General features: G+C 50.7%; 3 non-coding genes and 1 pseudogene across 3 annotated transcripts; 3 read left to right on the forward strand and 1 right to left on the reverse strand.

Annotated features, from left to right (window-relative positions):
• Positions 1-664: 664 nt before the first annotated feature.
• On the forward strand, positions 665-736 carry trnah-gug (transfer RNA histidin (anticodon GUG)). The gene has a single exon. It is a non-coding gene; the product is annotated as a tRNA-His (tRNA).
• Positions 737-3,753: 3,017 nt separating this feature from the next.
• trnaf-gaa (transfer RNA phenylalanine (anticodon GAA)) lies at positions 3,754-3,828 on the forward strand. The gene has a single exon. It is a non-coding gene; the product is annotated as a tRNA-Phe (tRNA).
• Positions 3,829-6,163: 2,335 nt separating this feature from the next.
• On the forward strand, positions 6,164-6,235 carry trnae-uuc (transfer RNA glutamic acid (anticodon UUC)). Its single transcript has one exon. It is a non-coding gene; the product is annotated as a tRNA-Glu (tRNA).
• A 13,099-nt stretch (positions 6,236-19,334) lies between these two features.
• On the reverse strand, positions 19,335-22,637 carry LOC137302231 (ferritin heavy chain-like; annotated as a pseudogene).
• Between the last annotated feature and the right edge of the window lie 104 nt (positions 22,638-22,741).

Here is a 22,741-nt window from a genome sequence, read left to right on the forward strand (position 1 = left end):
GAGAGACTTTTCACCTCCCCCTCCAAATATTCAAACCACCGTTCAGGAGGAGAACCCCTCTGCTCGCTGACCTACATTGGTTCCCAGTCCACCAACATCTCAAATTTTAAATGATCATCTTCGTGTTCAAATCCCTCCATGACCTCGCCCCTCCCTATCTCTGTAACCTCCTCCACCCCTACAACCCTCCGAGATCTCTGAGCTCCTCCAATTCAGGCCTCTTGCGCATCCACGATTTTCATCGCTCCACCATTGGCGGCCGTGCCTTCAACCGACTGGGCCCAAAGCTCTGGATTTCCCTCCCTAAACCTCCCCGCCTCTCTACCTCTCTCTCCTCCCTTAAGATGCTCCTTAAACGCTCTCTACTTGCTTAAAAACTGTTTAATCTTCAACCTTTTCCAGTTCTGACGAAGGGTCATCGACCTGAAACGTTAACTCTGTTTCTCTCTCCACAGACGCTGCCTGACTTGCTGATTATTTACAACATTTTCTGTTTTTATTTCAGATTTCCAGCATCCGCAGTATTTTGCTTCTAATATCTCCTTCTGTGGCTCGGGGTCAAATATTATTTTAAAAAGCTCCTGTGAAGCGCCTTGGGACGTTTTGCTACCTTAAAGGCGCTATTTAAATAGTTCGGGCAGATCGCTGACCACTGACATGTGGCGCCGTGATCGTATAGTGGTTAGTACTCTGCGTTGTGGCCGCAGCAACCTCGGTTCGAATCCGAGTCACGGCATAGTGTGCGCTGCTTCTTTTATTCTCTCCCGCGCTTGCAAATATAATGCAACAATCGATCAATCCTTAATACGTGAAAAAAAAAAAATTTTTGGTGGCGAAAACCTATTTATTCCATCAAATCCCAGCACTCTCACATGCCTGTACTTGATGTTCCACAGTTCAAACCCGCCTCTTCTCCCAGCTTTTTCATCCTTCCACAATCAATAGGCCGCCTTTACTTTCCTCCTTCCATTTCATGGACACTTTCCTGCTCCATTGCCGACTCTAACATTCACTTTCACGATCTCACGCCTTTAAGTTTGTTCTGCTCCGACCGCTGTTTCCATTGGGCACATGTCCCATTCGCACCAATGTTCATTTGTGCCTTGAAACCAGTCGATACATTTCGATCTGCGTGACCGCTCGACAGACAAACACGACGAAAGCAGGGCTGGCCTCTGGAAAGACAGCCGCCCGAATGTTCACGAAATTTACTTGGGGAATCTTGTGATCCAGGGGATGGTAACTGAAGAACTGGTTTTTGTTTTGATGCTTGTTGGCTCTTTTCTCTCATCAGTTGAGTTGCGTGAGCGACGGGCAGCGCTGCAGAGCTGTGAATGGCGGTTGAAAGGTGCACATTTGGCAAGTTGGGGCGGTGCAGTAAGAGCGGAAGTGTTCCGCCTTGATCTTAATAGTTCTGTTGAAACGTGCAATTGAATCGAGTAGAGGATAAATGTAAAGAGCGCCTGTGGGGAAAAAGGAGCGATTACAGGCCATGAGCGGAAGGTCTTTCAAATTCTCGTGGCGCAGGACGCTGTGTGCGGAAACGGCAGATTTTAAAGCGCGTGTGTCGGAAAGTAAAGTGCGATCTTGTGTGTGAGAAGAGCACAAGAAAGTTGTGCTTGAAGCTGCGCCATTGAGGCAAGTTGCAGGTTGTCAGGAAAACTGCAATAGTGAAAGCTCAAAAATAAACCCAGAAACTGCTGGTAACACTCAGCAGGTCAGGTAGTATCTGTGGGGAGATACTCAAGTATTTATCCAATTCTCCTTTTAAAGTTACGATTGAATCGAGCTCCACCTTCCTTTAAGGCAGTGCGTTCCAGATCATAACAATTCGCTGTGTAAAAAAATCTCCTTGTTTCCCTCTAGTTCTTTTGCCAATTATCTTAAATCTGCGTCCGTTGGTTGCCGACCCTCCCGCCAGTGGGTGAAGTTTCTCCTTATTTACTCGATCAAAACCCCTCTTAATTTTGAACACGTGGATTACTTCTACCCTTAACCTTCATTGCTCGAAGCAGAACAATCCCAGGTTCTCGAGTCTCTCCACACAACTAAACCCCATCCCTGGTATAATTCTGGGAAATCTCCTCTCCATCCTCTCCAAGACCTTGACCTCCTTAATAAATTATAGTGCCCAGAATTGGACACAATACTTCAGATGAGGCCTGAACAATGATTTATAAACGTTTAACATAACTTCCTTGCTTTTGTGCTCTATTTCTCTATTATTAAGCCAAGGAACTGGATGCTGTTTTAACGGCTTCACCAACTTGTGCTGCCACATTCAATGATGTTGCTGAAAACTGTCGAAACTTAACACTATACAAATGCATTAACACCCAAACAAGAAGTAGAATGAGAAACTTTATTGAACCCCAACTTGTATACAAGTGGAAGTGCACCTCATACAATGGTTGAGGGTGCAACTTCGCCGAGTCAATGAAGCAGCTCATGTTTATACAATTCATTCGGCAACGCCCACCTGTTGCAGAATATGGGCGTACACGTACATTCTTTATTGGCTCAGGTAGTTGGTCAATCAAGTAGTGAGCCAGCCCCCGAACATCCAGAGCCATCACGGAGGCCTGAGCAGATGTCAGCTCTTTTCTTTCTCTCTGCATTCCTGTTCCTTGTTATCAGTAAGGCTGGAGCCAGTCTCAAGGCTTCATGGCCATTCATCAGCTCTATTATTATTATATTCTGTCCTTATCTCAAGGAAGGCCAGGCTGTGCTAGGCTTAATTATCAACATACCAAGGCTCAAACGCAATTACACAATTGTGCTTACTTTGTGTTTGTGGCTAATCCTATCATGTGAGTTAATAAAGAGTTAATATGGTCAAGTATCCCGTCATGCACTTCCACAAAATTACCAGTAACACATTGGGTGAGAACGGATAACACAGCACGGGCCAGGATGGCGGAGAGAGACAGAGACGCCTGTTGTGATCTGTAACTTTTTATAAACACTTCAGCTTATTTCACTCCGTGTCCAACACCGTGCGATCTCACCTGGTGTGTCAGCTTTCTGTGTTTATACAGAGTGTAATATATTGAATTGTCTCTTGGATCACACGGGGTGGTAGACGGGGGTCTGTGTGCGGAGGGTTTGGGGGGTGAGCTCTGATTCCCGTCCTCTTCTGGATTGAAAGGAGAAAAGAATGAATGAGAGAGAGAAGCGATGTGGGAGAAGGGATGATGGAAGAATTTGTCCATGAACCGGATTAAAGTGGCCAAAAATAAGATAATATTAAGATATCATCAGCAGAACATTAATACAAGCTGTAAAACAAAAGCAAAGCAAAATACTGCAGATGATGGGAATCTGAAGTAAAAACAGAAAATGCTGGAAATACTCAGCAGGTCAGGCAGCATCTGTGCAGAGAGTTCTGATGAAAGGTCATCGACCTGAAAGGATGTTTCTCTCCACAGATGCTACCTGACCTGCTGAGTGTTTCCCGCATTTTCTGTTTTTATTATTAATATAACCTGAGCTCTGTCGAGCGTTTGTTGTTCGATTCACTGATAAAGCTGGGAATTGAGGGGGAAGCTGGTTCATGGCGAACCCCAGCTCTGAATCCCCCCGGCAGAGAGTTCAAGGAATGTTTAATATCAATGAGATTCAACGACAGTATCAGAACATCTCTGCATGATGGTCGGTCTCATTCTCCCGAAGGGAGGAATGAGCGGGAGGGGCAATTCCACCCGGGGTTATATTTTATTCCAAGAGGATGACCCAAAAACTAGCTTGATGTGGGGCCGAAATAGCTCAGTTGGGAGAGCGTTAGACTGAAGATCTAAAGGTCCGTGGTTCGATCCCGGGATTCGGCCGTTTTCGGGTTATTTTGTTTCTTCTTCTTTGGGTCGATTCTCAAACATTTATTTACACTGACATTTTTACCCGACACTGAACGGTTGGGGATGGAATAGAGAGACATTAAGGATGTCTGTATTTAGCTTTTATTTCTCTATTTCCTTCTGCCTTTCTCTCTGGTTTTTGTCTCTCTCGGTGCTCGATGAACATTTGATTTGATGCATTTGTCCTAAACTGATGCCTTTTCCACATCTCAGGGCGGTCAGACACGCTCTGTCTGTCTGTTACTGCTTGTGACCATTAACGGGAACAGGCCGCGAGTTAAACATTTATCAGCAAACCGCCAGAGAGATAACACAGCGGGAATAAAACACATTGCCTCACATTGTTAGACACCGAGTGACACAGATTGTAATGTGTGTCAGTAAACAGACCCGGAAAACAGAGTCCGAGAAAGGAAAGAAATAGAGAGATAGAAAAGAGTGATAAAAAGAAAGAAAACCCTTTCTCCACCCCAACAACAACAACAACTTGCATTTATATCGCGCCTTCAACGGAGTAAAACGTCCCAAGGCGCTTCACAGGAGCGATGATCAAACAAAATGTGACACGGAGACACATAAGGAGATATTGGGACAGGTGAGGTAGGTTTTAAGTGTCTTAAGGGAGGAGAAAGAGGTTGAGAGGAGGGGAGGTTTCGGGAGGGAAATCCAGAGCTTTGGGCCCAGTCGGTTGAAGGCACGGCCGCCAATGGTGGAGCGATGAAAATCGTGGATGCGCAAGAGGCCTGAATTGGAGGAGCTCAGAGATCTCGGAGGGTTGTCGGGGTGGAGGAGGTTACAGAGATAGGGAGGGGCGAGGTCATGGAGGGATTTGAACACGAGGAGGAGAATTTTAAATTTGAGATGTTGGTGAACTGGGAGCCAATGTTGGTCAGCGAGCAGAGGGGTTCTCCTCCTGAACGGTGGTTTGAATGTTTGGGGGCGGAGCTGTGATAAATATCTCGATTTAATATAATGATCCCACTTTTCAACTACCCCGAATTCTTACAATGCTGACCTGGAACAATCTAGGACATACCGCAAAACAAGACATAAAGATCAATGGTCACTTTAGCAAGGAGTTTAAAAGATTCTTCTAAGAAGGAGAAGGCTCAAGAAATGGACTGTGAACATTTCATGATGGCCGATTTATTTGTGTCCAGGGACAGGGATGAGACACATTAAATGTTTCACACATTTCAAATCTCCTCGGTCAGACTGCCGATTGTTTATTGATCAGGAAGATGGCTGGTAATAATCTGAGACCCCGTGAAGAGGTGAGAACAGAGAAGCAGGGAATGATCCCAGAACAATAGGAGCCAGCAGCTCACCGTCTGGTCCCTGTGTCAGGGACAATACACAACACCTCAGCTCCAGACCAGGAACAGAGAGCTGCTGTTAACGTGGCCCAGCCCTCGCAAACTGCTGGAACTGTGGGATGGAAATCAGACTTTGGATCTTGGAGGCTGCTTTAGGGGCTCAGTGGCTCGTCGAAAGAATGATTTCTATTAAAGAGCAGGGCTCTGCTCCATCACAGACTGATACTGTACAGTACATGGCAGAGTAAAGCTCCCTCTACATTGTGCCATCAAACACTGCGGGGGCAGGTGCATCAAGGGTTAGATCAAGATTAAATCTCCCTCTACACAGTCACAGAGGATGTCATTTGTGACTTTGACAAGGGCCGTTTCAGTACTGTGGCAAGAGTGGAAACCTGATTGGAGGGATTCAAACATGGTGTTGTGGGAAAGATGGACATGGATTTGGGAGGCGACAACACTTTGAAGAGGAAAGGGAGGTGGGAGATGGGGTGGTAGTTTGCAAGGACACAGGGGTCAAGGGTGGGTCTTTTATGAAGGAGGGTGATGATGGAAGATTTGATCGGGAGGGGGACCGTACCTGAGGAGAGGAGAACATTAACAATGTCAGCTGACATGGGGCCAGGAAGGGAGGTTGGGTGGTCAGCAGTTTGGTGGGAATAGGGTCGAGGGAGCAGGAGGTGGGTCTCATGGTCAAGAGAGCTCAGAGAGGGCATGAGGGGAGATCGGAGATTAACTTGGTGAGCTCGGGGAAGGGAGGGGAGCTGCAGAGGCAGCTGAATGAATGGTCTCAATCTTAGTCACACCCCCCATGACTGTCTTTCAATTTACCTTAAATCTTTCTCTTCTGGTTATTAACCCTTCCATCACTGGAAACAATTTCTCCTTAAATACTCTGTCAATACCTTTCATAATTGTGAATACCTCCTTTGAATCGTCCGTTAACTTTCCGGTTGTAGTCTCAGTGCCCTTCTTGCTAGTTGGTTTTTCAGTTCCCATATGGTCTAGCGGTGAGGATTCCTGGTTTTCACCCAGGCGGCCCGGGTTTGACTCCCGGTGTGGGAATAGTGAACTTTTAGTCCCAACCTCCCAATTTGCCTGCAGTCCGGACTATGGCTGCTTCTGAATTCGCACCACAATCACACTGAGAAATGAGGCAAACCACAGCGCTTGAAGGGACAGTGCACCAAAAACCCAGTCCCACAAGCTGAAGGGAAGCAAGCAACAATGTCCCGACAGGTCACTCAACAGCTCATGGCCAAGTGTCTGACTGCAGTCCTTTTATTATTTACTGTAAAACCCGAGTCTGAGTGAAACACGCACAGAACAATCTGGAAACACTCAGCGGGTCGGGCCCCATCTGCGGAGAGAACGGACCAATTAACTGAGAGTCTCAATGAGACAAGGAAGGAGACACGGCCCACTGTGAGAAACAAGGAACTTGCATTTGTATAGCACCTTTCACATCCTCAGGACATCCCAACGCACTTCACTAGAAGTTCAGTCACTATCGTTTTATCAGAGAACGTAGCAGCCAAGTTGTGTACAGCAAGATCCCACAAACAGTGATGAGATATTGAGCAGACCTCCTGTTTGTTGGGTGCTGATGGTTGGGGAAGGAATATTGGCCAGGACACCGGGAGAACTCCCTGCTCTTCACAAATTACCACTTAACACCTCATTCAAAGGACAGCACCTCTCACGATGCAGCTCCCTCTCAGCACGACACAGTCAGTCTGGATCATGTGTCCCAGTCCTGGAACGGGAGCTGGAACCCACACCCTTCTAAACACCAGCCTGACTCCCTGGGGTTACTCTCACCCTTGGCTAGTCATGAAACAGACTGTGCCACTCCCAGAGTAACTGATGACCACAGCCTCAGCCCTGGGTCCCGGTCTGCACCATAACCGCAGCCTGTCACCGCTCATAGAAAGTGGCGTGGGATCCCTGAGTTCATTCTGTGATGTGCATTGAGGGAGTGGGACTAGCTGGATTGATCTTGCATAGAGCCGGTAAGGACTCGATGGGCCAAATGGCCTCCTTCCGTGCTGTAACCTTTCTATGATTCTTTGATTCTATGTGGATGGAGAGGGATACAAGGATGTGATCAGAGATGGCCTTATCCATGATTGACACGATCGGGAGTAGAGAGGCCACGTGATTGCAAGGTCGAGGGGGCGGCCATGAATATGGGTCGGGGAGTTTCTATGCGGGGAGAGATTAAGGCAAGATAAAGAATCACATAATAGACTTGTTGGCAAAATTGAAGCCCATGGGATTAAACGGACAATGGCAGCGTGGATACAAAACTGGCTAAGGGGCAGAAAACAGAAAGTAGTGGTGAACGGTTGTTTTTCAGACTGGAGGCAAGTATACAGTGGTGTCCCCCAGGGCTCGGTATTAGGACCACTGCTCGTTTTGATATATACTAATGACCGGGACTTGGGTGTACAGGGTATAATTTCAAAGTTTGCAGATGGCACGAAACTCAGAAATGTAATAAACAATGTTGAGGATAGTAACAGACTTCAGGAGGACATAGACAGACTGGTGAAATGGGCAGAAACATGGCAGATGAAATTTAATGCAGAGAATTGTGAAGTGATACATTTTGGTAGGAAGAATGAGGAGAGGTAATATAAACTAAATGGGACAATTTTAAATGGAGTGGGGGAATCGAGAGACCTGGGGGTGTAGTTACACAAATCTTTGAAGGTGGCAGGACAAGTTGAGAAGGCTGTTAAGAAAGCAAATGGGGCCCTTGGCTTTATTAATTGAGGCATAGAATACAAAAGCAAGGAATTGATACTGAACCTTGATAAAATACTGGCTAGACCTCAGCTGGAGTATTGTGTTCAATTCAGGACACCAAACTTTAGGAAGGATGTCAAGGCCTTAGAGAGGGTGCAGAAGAGATTTACGAGAATGGTGCCAGGAATGAGGGACTTCAGTTATGTGGAGAGACTGGAGAAACTGGGGCTGTTCTCCTGAGAGCACAGAACGTAAAGGGGAGATTTGATAGAGGTGTTCAAAATTGTGAAGGGTTTTCATAGAGTAAAGAAGGAGAAACTTTCCAGTTGTAGAAGGGCAGTTACAACACGGGTTAGATAGAGAGCAAAGCTCCCTCGACACTGTCAAATCAAACACTCCCAGGGAGGGTACAACACGGGTTAGATATACAGTAATGCTTCCTCTACTGTGCAGTTTAGATCCCGCCTCAGATTTCAGATAAAAGGTTGGTTTCCTGGACACTCTGCTGGTGTCTCTCTGCATCTCTGCACCTCGTTACACCGCTCTCTACCTCCCTCTGCTGGTGTCTCTCTGTATCTCTGTGCTCAGTTACACCGCTCTCTACCTCCCTCTGCTGGTGTCTCTCTGCATCTCTGTGCTCAGTTACACCGCTATCGACCTCCCTCTGCTGGTGTCTCTCTGTCTCTCTGTGCTCAGTTACACCGCTCTCTACCTCCCTCTGCTGGTGTCTCTCTGTATCTCTGTACTCAGTTACACCGCTCTCTACCTCCCTCTGCTGGTGTCTCTCTGTATCTCTGAACTCAGTTGCACCGCTCACTGTCTCCATCTTTTTTTCTTTTCTTTTTTTTCCTTTCTTTCGAATGAAACTTATGAAATAGGACAATGGAAGTGATTGAATGAAAGGAGGATTCTAAAGACATTGAGTTTTTTTTTCTGAAAGACATCCAATCGTATCACAACAGCGACTCATTGAATTGGAGTCAGGTGACTGCAGGTTGCGTATAAAAGGTGCTGGTTGGTGGGTAAAGTGATAGTTGAGTTGTTTGGTATCATGGGGGATTTAGTGGTGAGAGGTTAATCACTGTGGTACTGACAACGAGCAGAGCAGAGCAGAGCAGAGCAGAGCCAGCCTGAGGAGAGGAGAAGGAGACGAGAGGAACCATCAACAGGAAAGGAGGGAGAAGGAGAACACCATCACCATCAACATCAGCCGTGAGGGGTGTGCTGCTGCGGGTTCGGCTGTCAACACAGAGGGAGGAAGAGGAGGTCGGCGCCGTGAGGTGTGGACGGCTGGAGGTAGGGGGAGGAAGAAGATCATAAAAGGACAGGTGGTTTCCCCCTAAGTGTCTGGCCCGGGACAGCTGCAGCTGCCTGGGTGAAGTAACTTTTCTTTTGTTTCCATCCTTGGAGGACTGAGCCGAGGCAGCTTCGGCTGTCTAGGGGAAGACATCTCCTCCCCACTGCCCACCAGAAGGAAGAAGGTGCAGCCCCGCCCCTCTTTGACCCACTTCAGTGGCAGCCCACCCCTGCGGACTCCCTCCTTTCTTTGGGCGCCATCCCTCCCTCACTTGCTCTCCTGCTCTTGTGAGCTATACCTCTTAAGGCATAAACATCGGACAAAGGAGCCCCTCTCCCAAATTAATATTGGCAGACGTGGGAGAGGCGGTTATCCCGACGTCCATTAAGGCCGTCTCCATCCATCGGCCTGAGATTATGGCGTCACCATCTTCGCCGGTGCCGGGACCCAGCAGGACGTATGCGGGAGTTGCCGCGGCGGCCGCTCCTGCTGTTTCTGCCGCTCCTGCTGGGCCGGCGCCGTTTCGCCTCTTGACGAGGAAGAATGGGGTCAAGGCCTACGCCCACCCCAACATGACCATTGAGGCCTGCGTAAAGGCCATGGCCGAGGTTGTCGGCCCCTCGGCCATCGTTGCGGCCTCCAAGGTCTACGGGAAGGCTGTTGTCTTTGAGGTCCGAGCGGGCGGTGTCCCTGGCCCTGAGCAAGGGGCTCACGGTGGGCGGGACTTTCCTGCCGGTGGACCCGCTGGAGGCCACCGCGCAGCGGGTTGTCATCTCCAACGTCCCGCCCTTCCTTCCGGATGAGCTCCTCCTCCCCCACCTGCGTAAACTGGGGGAGGTGAGGTCGGGGATAACGCCGCTGACGCTCGGCCTCAAGGATAACAGCCTCCGGCATGTTTACTCCTTCCGTCGCCAAGCCTTTATTACACTGGCACGGGAGGAGGTGACGGAGGGGGGCTTTAACGCCCTCCATGAGGGGACAGCCTACCGTGTCTTCTGGACGGCGGAGGGTGGGCGGTGCCATGCCTGTAAGGAGGTGGGGAACCTAAAGAAGAACTGCCCCGCCTCCCAGGCCGCCAAACAAGCTACGGCGGCCAAGGCTGGCGCCGCCACCGCTCCTCCCCCTAACCCCGCCCTCGCGTCGGGAGAGTCAACTGCGCGGGCGGAGGTTGCCGACGAGGCCTCCGCCGGGGGGGAAGGAGGGCGCCCTCGGCCGCGAAAAGCGCTGAAGAAGACGAGGCACCAGGAGGCTGGTCCCCGGGACGTTAACGGGTCTAGCCAGCCCAAGGCCGTGGTCGTGACCGCGGCTGATCAACATCTCGCGGTCGCGACAGAGCCCGGGCTGGCGGGTAGTCAGGAGGGAGCGGAGGTGGGGGCCCCCGCAGACATGGGGCTCCCCCTCCCTCCGCGACCCTCCGGCAAGAAGAAAAGGCGCCGCTCCCTGGAAGCAGGGGGGAAACCTGCTGAGGGACGGCCCCCCGTGGATGGGGAGTTGGCGCCACTCGCGGATCCTGCGGCCCCACCCGCTACATCGAAACAGCGGCGGGGGTCTTCTGCCTCTCGGGGGGAGGAGGTCGTGCCCGTGCCGCCCGGGGGGGATGGAGAGACCCTGCTGATAGGGGGGGTCGCGGATCCGCCCATAGACATACGTACCCCGTTCACCGGGTCGGGCGGCCTGGGTGCCGGGGCGGGCGAGGCCGAAGAGGCCGGATTCATCTGCCCCCGGCTCGACCTCTCCCAGGACCTGCTCGACCTGGTGGCGGGGTTTAATAAAAATATCTCACGGGCCGGGTCGGTCGGTGGCGACGTGGGTGGGGGGACCCCCTCCTCCCAGTATCTGGGCACGGAGCCGGGGGAGGTGGGAGAACTGGAGTACACGTTCTCCCCGGTTTCCCCGGTTTGCCCCTATATCCGGGTGCCTGTTTTTCACCGCCCGGAGGAGGGGGAGGGTCCCCGGCCGGCGCCACCCTCTGACCCGGAGCCCCCGGTAGAGCCCGGGGGGGACTCCTCTGCCGACGATCCGGGGGGTGGGATCGTGACAGAGGCGGGGCCGGCCGGCACGGCCGTCTCGTTCTCCGCACCCTGTGCGGGGAGTGGGTCGGCCGCGAGCGACGATGATCCGGAGGAGGTCGGGGACTCGGTGGTGGGCACTGGGGAGGATTTGGAGTTCGCCGCCAGTGAGGTGGTGGACGCCCTCGTGGACGCCCTCGTGCCCGGCACCGAGTCTCCCCTCATCCCCGTTGAGGAGCTCCGGGATTTTGTGTCTGTTTGGAGCCATCGTCGCGATGACGTCCGGCTGGCCCTCGACCGTTGGTCGGAGCCGACGCAATTAATCCGCTCGGTCCGGGCCGCCGTCGCGTCCGTGGCCGCAGAGGAGGGCGGCGGCAGGGTCGGGTTGCGCCGGCTCAGGTTTCTCCTCACCGGGCTCTTGAGGGAGTGGCGGTCGACTAGCGGCCCCGCTCCCTCCGCGCATTAGGTTTAAGTAGGTTGCGCTGTGCTCTTGCCATGGAGATCACCATAGCCAGCCTCAACATCAATGGCGGCAGAGACGCCCGCCGTAGATTTGACAAGTTCTCGGTCCTGCGGGACGGGAAGTATGCGGTGTGCTTTCTGCAGGAAACCCACACCGTTCCGGGAGACGAGGCCACGTGGATCCTGGAATGGGGAGGGGGGGTCTACTTGAGTCACCTCGCCAGCGTTTCGAGCGGGGTGGCCATCTTGTTGGCCCCGACTTTTCAGCCGGAGATCTTGGGGGTCAAGGAGCCGGTGCCGGGCCGCTTGCTCCACGTAGCCCTTCGCCACGGGGACGTGCCGCCTCACCTGGTGAACGTGTACGCCCCCTGGTCCGGAGCCGAGCAAGTGAGCTTCTTTGAGGAAGTGTCCACTTACCTGAACTCCGTCGACGCCGGCGAGTGCATTATCCTCGGGGGGGATTTTAACCGTACCCTCGAGGCGAGGGACCGCTCCGGTCCCGCGGATCGCCGGTCGGCGACGGGGAAGTTGAAGGACCTGGTCGGGTCCTTCGACTTGGTGGATGTCTGGCGGAATCTCCATCCCGACTCCAGCCAGTTCACCTTTGTGAGGGCTGCAGGAGGGAGCACCAGAATCGACCGCCTGTACGTTTCGCGGGCGTACGCCTCCTGCGTCCTGTCGGCCTCCATCCGGCCGGTGTCGTGCTCGGACCACCACCTGGTGTGGATGGAGCTCGCTCTGCTCCGCGCCCGGTCGGGGTCCGCGTACTGGCACTTTAACAACCGGCTGCTGGAGGACGCGCGGTTCCGGGACTCGTTCCGTCTGTTCTGGAGCGACTGGAGAGGGAAGCGGGGAGGCTTCTCCTCCTTGAGGCTATGGTGGGACGTGGGCAAGGCTCACGTCCGCCTCTTCTGTCAAGAGTACGCGAGGGGGTCGACTAAGAGGCGGGAGTCCGAGGTCAAGCGGTTAGAGCAGGAGGTGCTTGGCCTGGAGTCCCGTCTCGGTCAGGCCGCCGAGGATCCGGCCCTGCGGCAGGTGTACGAAGAGAGGAAGGACGCTCTGAGGGACCTGCAACTGGTCGGGTCCCGAGGAGCGTACGTGAGGTCGCGGCTCCAGCTCCTGCGGGACCTGGACCGCGGCTCTCCCTTCTTCTACTCGCTGGAAAAGCGGCGGGGGGCTCGTAAGCAGCTCCTTACGCTGCTGGCCGACGACGGGTCCCTCGTCTCGGACACGGGGGGAGTCAGGGCCCGTGCTCGATCTTTCTACGAGGCTCTGTTCTCTCCGGATCCGTCCAGCGAGGAGGCGCGCAGAGTTTTGTGGGAGGACCTGCCGAAGGTCGGCCCGGAGGACGCCGACAGTATGGACGCTCCGCTGAGTTTGGCGGAGCTGACGGGCGCCCTCCACCAGCTCTCCAGGGGCAAGTCCCCGGGGCTGGATGGGCTGACCGTGGAGTTCCTCAGGGCCTTCTGGGACGTCCTGGGGGGCGACTACGCGCGGGTCCTGGGGGAATGTCTGGCGACCGGGGAGATGCCCCTTTCGTGGCGCAGGGCGGTCGTGGTCCTGCTGCCTAAGAAGGGGGATCTCCGCAACCTTAAAAACTGGCGCCCGGTCTCCCTCCTCAGCACGGATTATAAGGTCTTTGCCAAGGCGATGTCTGCTCGCCTGGGCACCGTGCTGGCCCACATGATCCACCCCGACCAGTCCTACACGGTTCCGGGCCGGAAGATCCACGATAACATCCACCTGGTCCGGGACCTGATCCACCATTCCCAGAGGGCTGGTCTGTCGGTCGCCTTCCTTTCCTTAGATCAGGAGAAGGCGTTCGACAGGGTGGATCACGAGTATCTATTCGGGACTCTGCGCGCTTTCGGGTTCGGGTCGCATTTCGTCGCCCGGATCCGACTTCTGTACACCGCCGCGGAGTGTCTGATTAAGGTTAACGGATCCTTGACGGCGCCCCTTCGCTTCGGGAGAGGAGTGCGTCAGGGGTGCCCCATGTCCGGCCAATTATACACCGTCTGCGTGGAGCCTTTCCTGCGCCTCTTGCGAAAGAGGCTGTCGGGACTGGCTCTGCGCGAGCCGGGCGTGGGTGTCGTCCTTTCGGCTTACGCCGACGACGTGCTCCTCGTGGTCACCGATCCCCTTGACTTGCGGAGGATGCGCGAGTGCCAAGAGGTCTACTCTGTGGCGTCTTCCGCAAGGATCAACTGGGAGAAATGTTCCGGACTCCTGGTGGGTCAGTGGCGGATGGACTCCCTGCCGGAGGAGCTCAGGCCTTTCGCCTGGAGTACCACGCACCTCCGGTACCTGGGAGTCTACCTCAGCCCTGCCGAGGAAGCCTGGCCGGCGAACTGGGAAGAGCTGGAGGCCAAAGTCGCCGCTCGCCTGGCGCGCTGGACAGGACTGCTCCGAGTGTTATCCTACAGGGGTCGTGTGCTGGTCATAAACCAGCTGGTGGCCGCCATGTTGTGGTACCGGTTGATCACTTTGACCCCCCCCCCTGAGTTTGTCGCCAAGATTCAGAAGAAGTTTGTTGACTTCTTCTGGGCCAAAGGGATGCACTGGGTCGCTGCCGCGGTCCTGAGTCTCCCATTTAGGGAGGGCGGTCAGGGGCTGGTGTGCGTCCGCACCCAGGTGGCAACTTTCCGCCTTCGGACGCTGCGGCGATACCTGTACGTTGAGCGTCTTCTTAGATGGCGTGCGCTGGCGACGTACTTTTTCCGCCAGGTGCACGGCCTGAACTACGACACGCAGCTCCTGTTCGTCTCGCTGCTGGGCGGCCGCACGTCTTTGCAGGAGCTGCCTGTCTTGTACCAGGATCTGCTCAGGGTCTGGACCATGGTCGCCTCCGGTCGGAGCTCTCGCCCGTCAGGGGTAGCGGCCGTCTTGCAGGAGCCGCTGCTCGGGAATCCGTTCCTCCGCGATATCGGCTTCGGCCACTCGCGGCTGGCGAAGCAGATGGCCGTGGCCGGTCGGGTAACCAGAGTCAGGGACGTCCTGGATGGCGGTGGGTCGGGTTGGTTGGAGCCGTGGGCGCTTGCCGCACGGATGTCCTCGTGGCGTGCCGGGGACGCGGCCGCCGCCATCCGGGCGTTGAAATCGGCGCTCGGCCCTGACTCCACTCGGGGTGTGGAGGCGGCTCAAGCGTGCGGAGCCATCCCGTCCGATCTGACCCCCGTTCGGACAGAATTCCTCATCGGCGCCAGGCCCCGAAACCTCCCTCGGAGGGCTGCGCCTCACAACTTGAGTCGTCTCTCGGAAATTCCCTCCGTGCCGTTTCACACCGCGCGGAGGGATTTCCTGTACGGGCTGCTCCTGCACACTCTCCACTTCCTCGCCCTCGTCTCTCGCCCGGACACGCCCTGGCGTGCCATCCTGCCGTCCGGCGGAGACGGGGGTCCCCAGTGGGGGGCTCTCTACTCAGGGATCCTCCCGTGTTCCATCGGGGATCTGGGGTGGAGAGTGTTGCACGGAGCAGTGGCGTGCAACAGGCGTTTACGCCATTTTACGGACTCCCAGGCCGCCTGCAATTTCTGCGGCCTGGAGGAGTCCGTGTTTCATTTGTTCACTGGGTGTGCGAGACTGCAGCCCCTGTTTGATTATTTGGAGGGGCTGCTCCTCAGGTTCTGGCTGCATTTCAGACCCACGCTCCTGATCTTTGGCCGCCCGGTGAGGAGGGGGGCGGGCAGGTCGGTGGACGTTCTCGTGGGCCTGCTCCTGGGCCTGTCCAAGGTGGCCATCCACAGGTCTAGGATGATCGTGGTCCGTGGGGGCGGTCGCTCGGCCTGTCTGCCTCTCTTCCGCGGGTTGCTCCGCGCCCGGGTGGCCCTGGAGATGGAGCACGCGGTGTCTGCCGGTACGCTCGAGGCTTTCCGCGACCGGTGGGCACCGCAGGGGCTGGAGTGCATCCTGGACGAGGAGAATAAAATTTTAATTTGAACACTTGGTTTTGGTTTATTTGGTTTTTAGTATTTAAGCACACCCCACACCCCCTTCTTATAAAAGGGGGGCCTAATTAAAAAAAAAAGAGTTGATCAGGAAAATTAAAATTCTTATTTGACTCTGGTTATTGATTTGTATTAAAAATAAAGTTGTCATCCTAAACCTACCCCCAGCCAAAGGGGCTTAAATAAAATCAAAAGCAAAAGAAATATCTAAATAAACCCGTTTAGGAGACACTGGGTTTGCCCTCGTGTCATCAACCCAAAATAAAGGATATCGAACAAAGGGGCACAACTAATAAACACCAAAATCAAACAAAAGACAAAGAAAACTTAGCAAATTAACTCATAATATTATTGGCAGTGTCTACCATACACTCCAGTCCCTGCTGTGCCCATCGGTCGTGGAAGGCCTCAAGTGTACCTGCAGACAACGCGTGCTCCTTCTCCAGGGCCACCCAGGCATGGAGAAAGCCACGGCAGAGAGGTTCGCAGCCAGAGCGACAGCCCCCATGGGCCATATCCAACCTGGACCCGTGGCTGGTCACCTTGGCCAGGCCCAGGAGCAGACTCATGAGGAGGTCCTCCGACTTGCCTCCCCCACTCCGCACCGGGCAGCTAAAGATCAGGAGCGCAGGACTGAAGTGCAAAATTCAATTAACTGTGATGCTGAGACAATATTCAAAGCAATCAAGTAGCCTTGAGTGAATTTGCAAACCAACCATTGGACAGAGAAATGGAAATTCCATCCCATGGATGGTGGGAATCGCCCCCAGTTCTAATATAGAGAATGGGTGTGTCTGAGGATTGGCAGCATGGGGGCATCAACTGGGCAAAGCATTGTGGGATGTGTCATTTTTAGTTTTGATTCTCATGAAATGTTGTTTGGTAAAATTCAGGATATTCAGCGAGAATGAGAGGGAGTGAAGATTACTGAATGCAATGTCACCCACACAAACATCTCCATTTGTGTCAGCTGTGGCTCAGTGGCAGCACTCTCACCTCAGAGTCAGAAGGTTGTGGGTTCAAGTCCCACTCCAGGGACTGGAGTACAAAGTCTAGACTGATACTTCAGTGCAACACTGAGGGAGTGCTGCACTGTCAGACATAAAAACATAAGAAATAGGAGCAGGAGTAGGCCATATGGCCCCTCGAGCCTGTTCCGCCATTCAATCAGATCATGGCTGATCATCGACCTCAAATCCACTTTCCTGCCCAATACCCATATCCCTTGATTTCCCCTTGAGTTCAAACATCTATCTGTCTCAGCCTTGAACATACTCAACAACTCAGCTTCCATGGCCCTCTGGGGTAGAGAATTCCAAAGATTCACAACTCTCTGAGTGAAGAAATTCCTCCTTGTCTCACTCTGAACGGCCGACCCCTTATACTGCGACTATGCCCCCTAGTTCTAGACTCTCCAACCAGGGAAAACAATCTCTCAGGCCTGTCAAGCCCCCACAGAACCTTATATGTTTCAATGAGATCATCTCTCATTCTTCCAAACTCTAGAGAGTTTGGGCCCATTCTACTCAACCTCTCCTCAGAGGACAACCCTCTCATCACAGGAAATAATTGAGTGAACCTTCACCTCGAAGGCAAGTATATCCTTCCTTAGATAAGGAGACCAAAACTGTACGTCGTCCTCCAGGTGAGGTCTCACCAAAGCCCTGTATAACTGTAGTAAGACTTCCTTAGTCTTGCACTCCAACCCCCTTGCAATAAAGGCCAACATGCCAATTGCTTGCTGTACCTGCATGCTAACTTTTTGTATTTCTTTGTACGAGGACACCCAACATTTCTCTGAACACCAACATTTACTAGTTTCTCACCATTTAAAAAATATTCTGTTTCTCTATTCTTCCTACCAAAGTGAATAACCTCATATTTCCCCACATCAGATGTGCCATCTTTCAGATGAGACATTATACTGAGGCCCTCTCTGCTCTCTCAGTTGCCTGTAAAAGATCCCATGGCACTAATTTGAGGAAGAGCAGGGGAATTCTCTCCAGTGGCCAATATTTATCCCTCAACCTACATCACTAAAGCAGATTATCTGGTCATTATCACATTGCTGTTTGTGGAACCTTGCTGTGCAAAATTTGGCTGCCCCGTTCCCAACATTACAACAGTGACTCGACTTCAAAAGTACTTCATTGGCTGTGAAGCACTTTGGGGCGTCCTGAGGTTGTTAAAGGTGCTATAGAAATGGGAGTCTTTCTTTCTTTCTATTTTCTCCATCGTGTTCCTTTTATGATCAGCGTTCAATGAGGCTAAAGAATATTTAAATCTGATTGAAATGAGACTCTGATGTTCTCTAACAGTCTGGCTCATCACATTGGTGTTTCTCTGAGATCCAAAGTCTTGACAGCTGGTTTCATTGCAAAATGGTTGAGGTTTTCAGTCCTGGATTATGTGATGAGATATGTTGCCTTGGAATAAAACTTTTTTTTTTAGATGGGCTGGAGGGGATGGAAGTGATTCACAGCTGGAACCACCAATCATTGTACAAACACTAGTCTTTTGGGAGATGCAACCCATGAGCATCGTTGACCCACATGAACTGGAAATATAGCTGGTATTTATACCTGTATTGGCCAGAAAGGATCCAAGATGTAGCGAATGACCTGCAGTCATGCAGAGCTTCAACCAAATGGATGGACACCACAAGTTCATCCTCAACAGCCAGGCAGGTGCACACCAGAGACTTCAATTAAGTCCTTTGATTCTTGGCTCTGCGAGTACTTGATTTATGCTTTGCACAGGACCTTTAAATTATGTATGGAATACTTGTAGGGAGTCTACCTACAAAGAAGCAGAGCTCTGCCTCGTTGTAGGCAGACTGTAGGAAACATCAGTCGGGTACGGGGTGATTATTAACCTAATAGTCTGTATGGTGTGAACAGTTAACCAGCGTTAGCCCAGTTGAAATCTGTGGAGGGAATACTTGCAGCTGATGCACATGGAAGTTCAGCACATTAAAGACTGGTTTGTCTGAACAATGAAGCCATCAAACCCACCAGCAAACTCGGTTGCTGCTCAGCAACATATGAAATGTTTAATATGACATCATATACTTCTAACATATCCAGACAGTTAAAAAGTTTTTTTGGGGTTCACAAAACTGCAATCCTCTACTACATTCTTAACTTCAGTTGTAAATTCTGGATAATTACAGCTATTGCATCCAGAGTCTTTGAATCCACTCCTAAGTGTGAAGGAGACAAAGGGAGAGCTGGTAGGATTTGGAAAGGATGATAGATTTATGGAGGAGCGATTGTATTGACTTTATGAATTGATGGATGAGTGGTGTGGAACAACAAAAAAGTTACAATATCTAATATTTTGTTACATCAAAGACAACACACAACACCAGTGACAACAGTAACTTCTATTACAGCATTGCTCTTTACTTCTGCTTTCAACACAATCATTCAAATGCATGAATGAAATTTGCAGTCAAGGTTTACACAGAATTGAAATTTGACCTTCAACACGTGGCCCTGAACATCTAATTCTTCAGAATTACTCCAAAAGGGAAGAAAAACAACTCAGAAATGAACCCGACACTGGAGCTGTTAAATGTCATTAATCTGAAAAAGCTACTACTCAATTTAAGAGACAAAACCCAGTGCAATGTTAGAAACAGTTTATTTCCAGTTAATGACAATTACACATCAAGGGTCCAGATCTCACCTCTTTGTAGAAAGTCAAAAGCTATCAATCCTACAGGATGGGGGTCTGACTAGACTATAAACAGGAGTACTAAACACAATAGGCTTTATCCCTGCAGTCAGTTTAATCACTCTCCCCCAATGTGTGCTTGTCAAACAGGTACACTCCCATGCCATTCTCAGGGGCTCCCAGTCTCTTCAGGTTGGTGATGTGATCTCCAAGCTTCTTGATCATCTTCACTTGTTGATCCAAGTAGTGGGTCTCCAGGAAGTCTCACAACTGGAAGAAAAGATGGAGAATAGTTATGTCCAGCAGGAGATATCGTGGAACATCTAAGTTTCCCCTCGAGCGTTTGGATTTTAATCCTCTTGGTCTGGAGGATTGGCAAGTGTTGCACTTCAGATTGATGCATTTTTTGCATCATTGGAGCAAACTTACTGTACAGTAAGTGCTTAGATCCTGGGGTCACTGGGACACACTTACTGCTAATGTACACAATAGGCCAACTTGCCTGTCTCCCCCCTCCCCAAAAAATTCCAAGAAAGACACAAACAAACAAACCGATTAGGAATGAAGATCTTTTGAATAGGCTCAAGGACAGCAAGGTTCCTCCATCTCTAACTTACCCAAAAGCCCACATTAACAGCATTAGGAACTTACATGAGGGTCTGTCCTCAGTGGACAGTTTGTGCAGATCCAGCAGACTCTGGTTCACATCCTTCTCCATCTGCAGAGCTCTCTGCATCGCCTCCAGACCATTGCTCCACTCATCCTGCTCTGGCTTCTGAAAAGGAAGTCTCAGCCAGTTCACTTAATGGATTAAACAAACGAACAATACACCAGAAAGCATTGAAGGAAAATAGGGTGGAAAAAGTAAAAGTCCATGTTACCATGAACCAATTGTGTTAAGAATATAGAATTACTGAATTAAGCCATCACAACCACAAGAGTCAAATTAATGACAATTAGTATCGATGCATTTAAAGGGGAGCTCGACATGTACATGAGTGCAAAAGAAATAGAAAGATATGCTGATCACATTCGATCAAGTAAAGTGGGAGGAGGCTTTTCTGGAGCATGGACATAAACATAGACCAGTTGGACCAAATGACCTGTTTCTGTGAAGCAAATTCCATATAAATTGGAACAAGCAAAGTGGTGCCATGTAAAAGACCACTTGTTTGCTGAACCCAACCTGGATATCCTCCAAGATGATTCTGGAATTTCAGCAATTTCTCAGCATCCTCATGTTTCTCCTGTGACTGCTCCTTGAAGAACTTGACAAAGTGATGCAGGGCAACATCATCCCGGTCAAAGTAATAGGACTGTGGAGAGATCAAAAGTAGTTGGATATCTCAAAGACCAATCATGGGTATTGTACATGAAGCCAACTTCAATATTTTGCTTTCTGGCTCACTCAACTGGTCTGCAGATTGTTATGAAAACTAGCACAGGCCAACTTGCTTCACTAATCTGGTAAAGATGGTGGATAATTTCATTCCCAGCAATTGGGAAGCTGCCAATGGAAAATAATCACCAATTCAGCTTTAATTAAAATTTTACTTGAATATGCTCACAAATCAATACTTGCTTAACTTGAAATTATGACACTCAATAGTATATCTGGAAATTAGTGAAGGACCAATAATAACATTCCTTTCACCAGGATCATGCCCCCATTGAATGCAGTGTATTCCAAAAGTAAATTGGAAGAAGCTCAGAGCCCAGGAACGTGAGTCAGAGATTGAAGAAACTCAGCCTAGAGTACAATTACTGTAAGGAACAGGGAGACAGTTTGTTTATAACAATTCAATTTAACTTGCACAATTACAGGTTTCAAAAATACACCCACTGTACATAGATTGAGGGATTGAATAGGGTCCAAAAAAAAGACTCACTATGGAGAGATAAACATAGGAGGAATAGAGCTCCATATTGATCTGCTTGTTGACACCATCCTCACTCCTTGTGATAGTTCTAACACACCTGGGAATCCATTCTAACTGTCTAAGAATGTATTTTAACGAGCTGAACCAGGCTAACGTCTTCCCAAACTCTTTTTTTTTCTTATTTTTCTTTTTCCTATTTGGCCGCCCTTTTATAAGAAGGGGGGGTGTGGGGTGTGCTTAAATACTAAAAACCCAAACAAACCAAAACCAAGTGTTCAAATTAAAACTTTATTATCCTCGTCCAGGATGCACTCCAGCCCCTGCAGTGCCCCCCGGTCGCGGAAAGCCTCGAGCGTACCGGCAGACACCGCGTGCTCCATCTCTTTTTTTTTCTTTTTTTTTTGCTTTTGATTTTATTTAAGCTCCTTTGGCTGGGGGTCGGTTTAGGATGACAACTTTATTTGTAATACAAATCAATAACCAGAGTCAAATAAGAATTTTAATTTTCCTGATCAACTCTGTTCTTTTTTTTTCTTTTTTTGCAAAGCTTTTTTTTTGTGTATTAGGCCCCCCTTTTATAAGAAGGGGGGGTGTGGGGTGTGCTTAAATACTAAAACCAAACAAACCAAAACCAAGTGTTCAAATTAAAATTTTATTCTCCTCGTCCAGGATGCACTCCAGCCCCTGCGGTGCCCCCCGGTCGCGGAAAGCCTCGAGCGTACCGGCAGACACCGCGTGCTCCATCTCCAGGGCCACCCGGGCGCGGAGCATTCCCAAACTCTTCTATTTCTATGTCTGGGGACAGCCTGCCTGTAATACAAGGCGTGGCATTCCCGATGATGAGTAAAAACTCACACTAGCCATTCAGAGCTCTACGCCCACTGAGGACACCAATCAAGAAAGAGGCGTAGTCGAGATTGTATTTAAGGCCAATCAGAACATTTTTTTTTCAATTAAGTAGATTTGTTTTGAATCAGGTTGACTTTTTTTGTATGTTTCGATCCCCTTTTATGAGATTGAGGGAGGGAGGTTCAGGATGTAACTTTATTTTTTTTTAAAAAATCCAAAAACTAAATGATAACAGAGTCAAATAATAATTTTAATTTTTTTTATGGGCAGTCAGCTTTTTTTGTGTGTTTTAGGCCCCCCTTTTATAAGAAGGGGGGGTTAGGGTGTGTTCATGTGCAGTAAATCCAAAAAAAAAAAGTGTCAAATTATAATTTTATTATCTCGGTCCAGGATGCACTCCAATCCCTGCGGTGCCCATCCGTCGCGGAAAGCCTCAAATGTACCGGCAGACACCGCGTGCTCCCTCTCCAGGGCCATCGCGGTGCGAAGAATGCTGCGGAAGAGAGGCAGACGGTCGGAGCGACCGTCCCCATGGGCCGGGTCGAGCCTGGATCTGTAGATGACCACTTTGGACAGGCCTAGGGCCAGACCCATGAGAATGTCCTCCGACTTGCCTGCGCCCCCCACCCCCAAACTCCCCACTCCCCTCAACGGGTGGCCAAAGATCAGGAGCGTGGGACTGAAGTCCTCGTGGGTCT

The sequence above is a fragment of the Heptranchias perlo genome, chromosome 35 (assembly GCF_035084215.1).
Source record: "Heptranchias perlo isolate sHepPer1 chromosome 35, sHepPer1.hap1, whole genome shotgun sequence".
Taxonomy (NCBI): Eukaryota; Metazoa; Chordata; class Chondrichthyes; order Hexanchiformes; family Hexanchidae; genus Heptranchias; species Heptranchias perlo.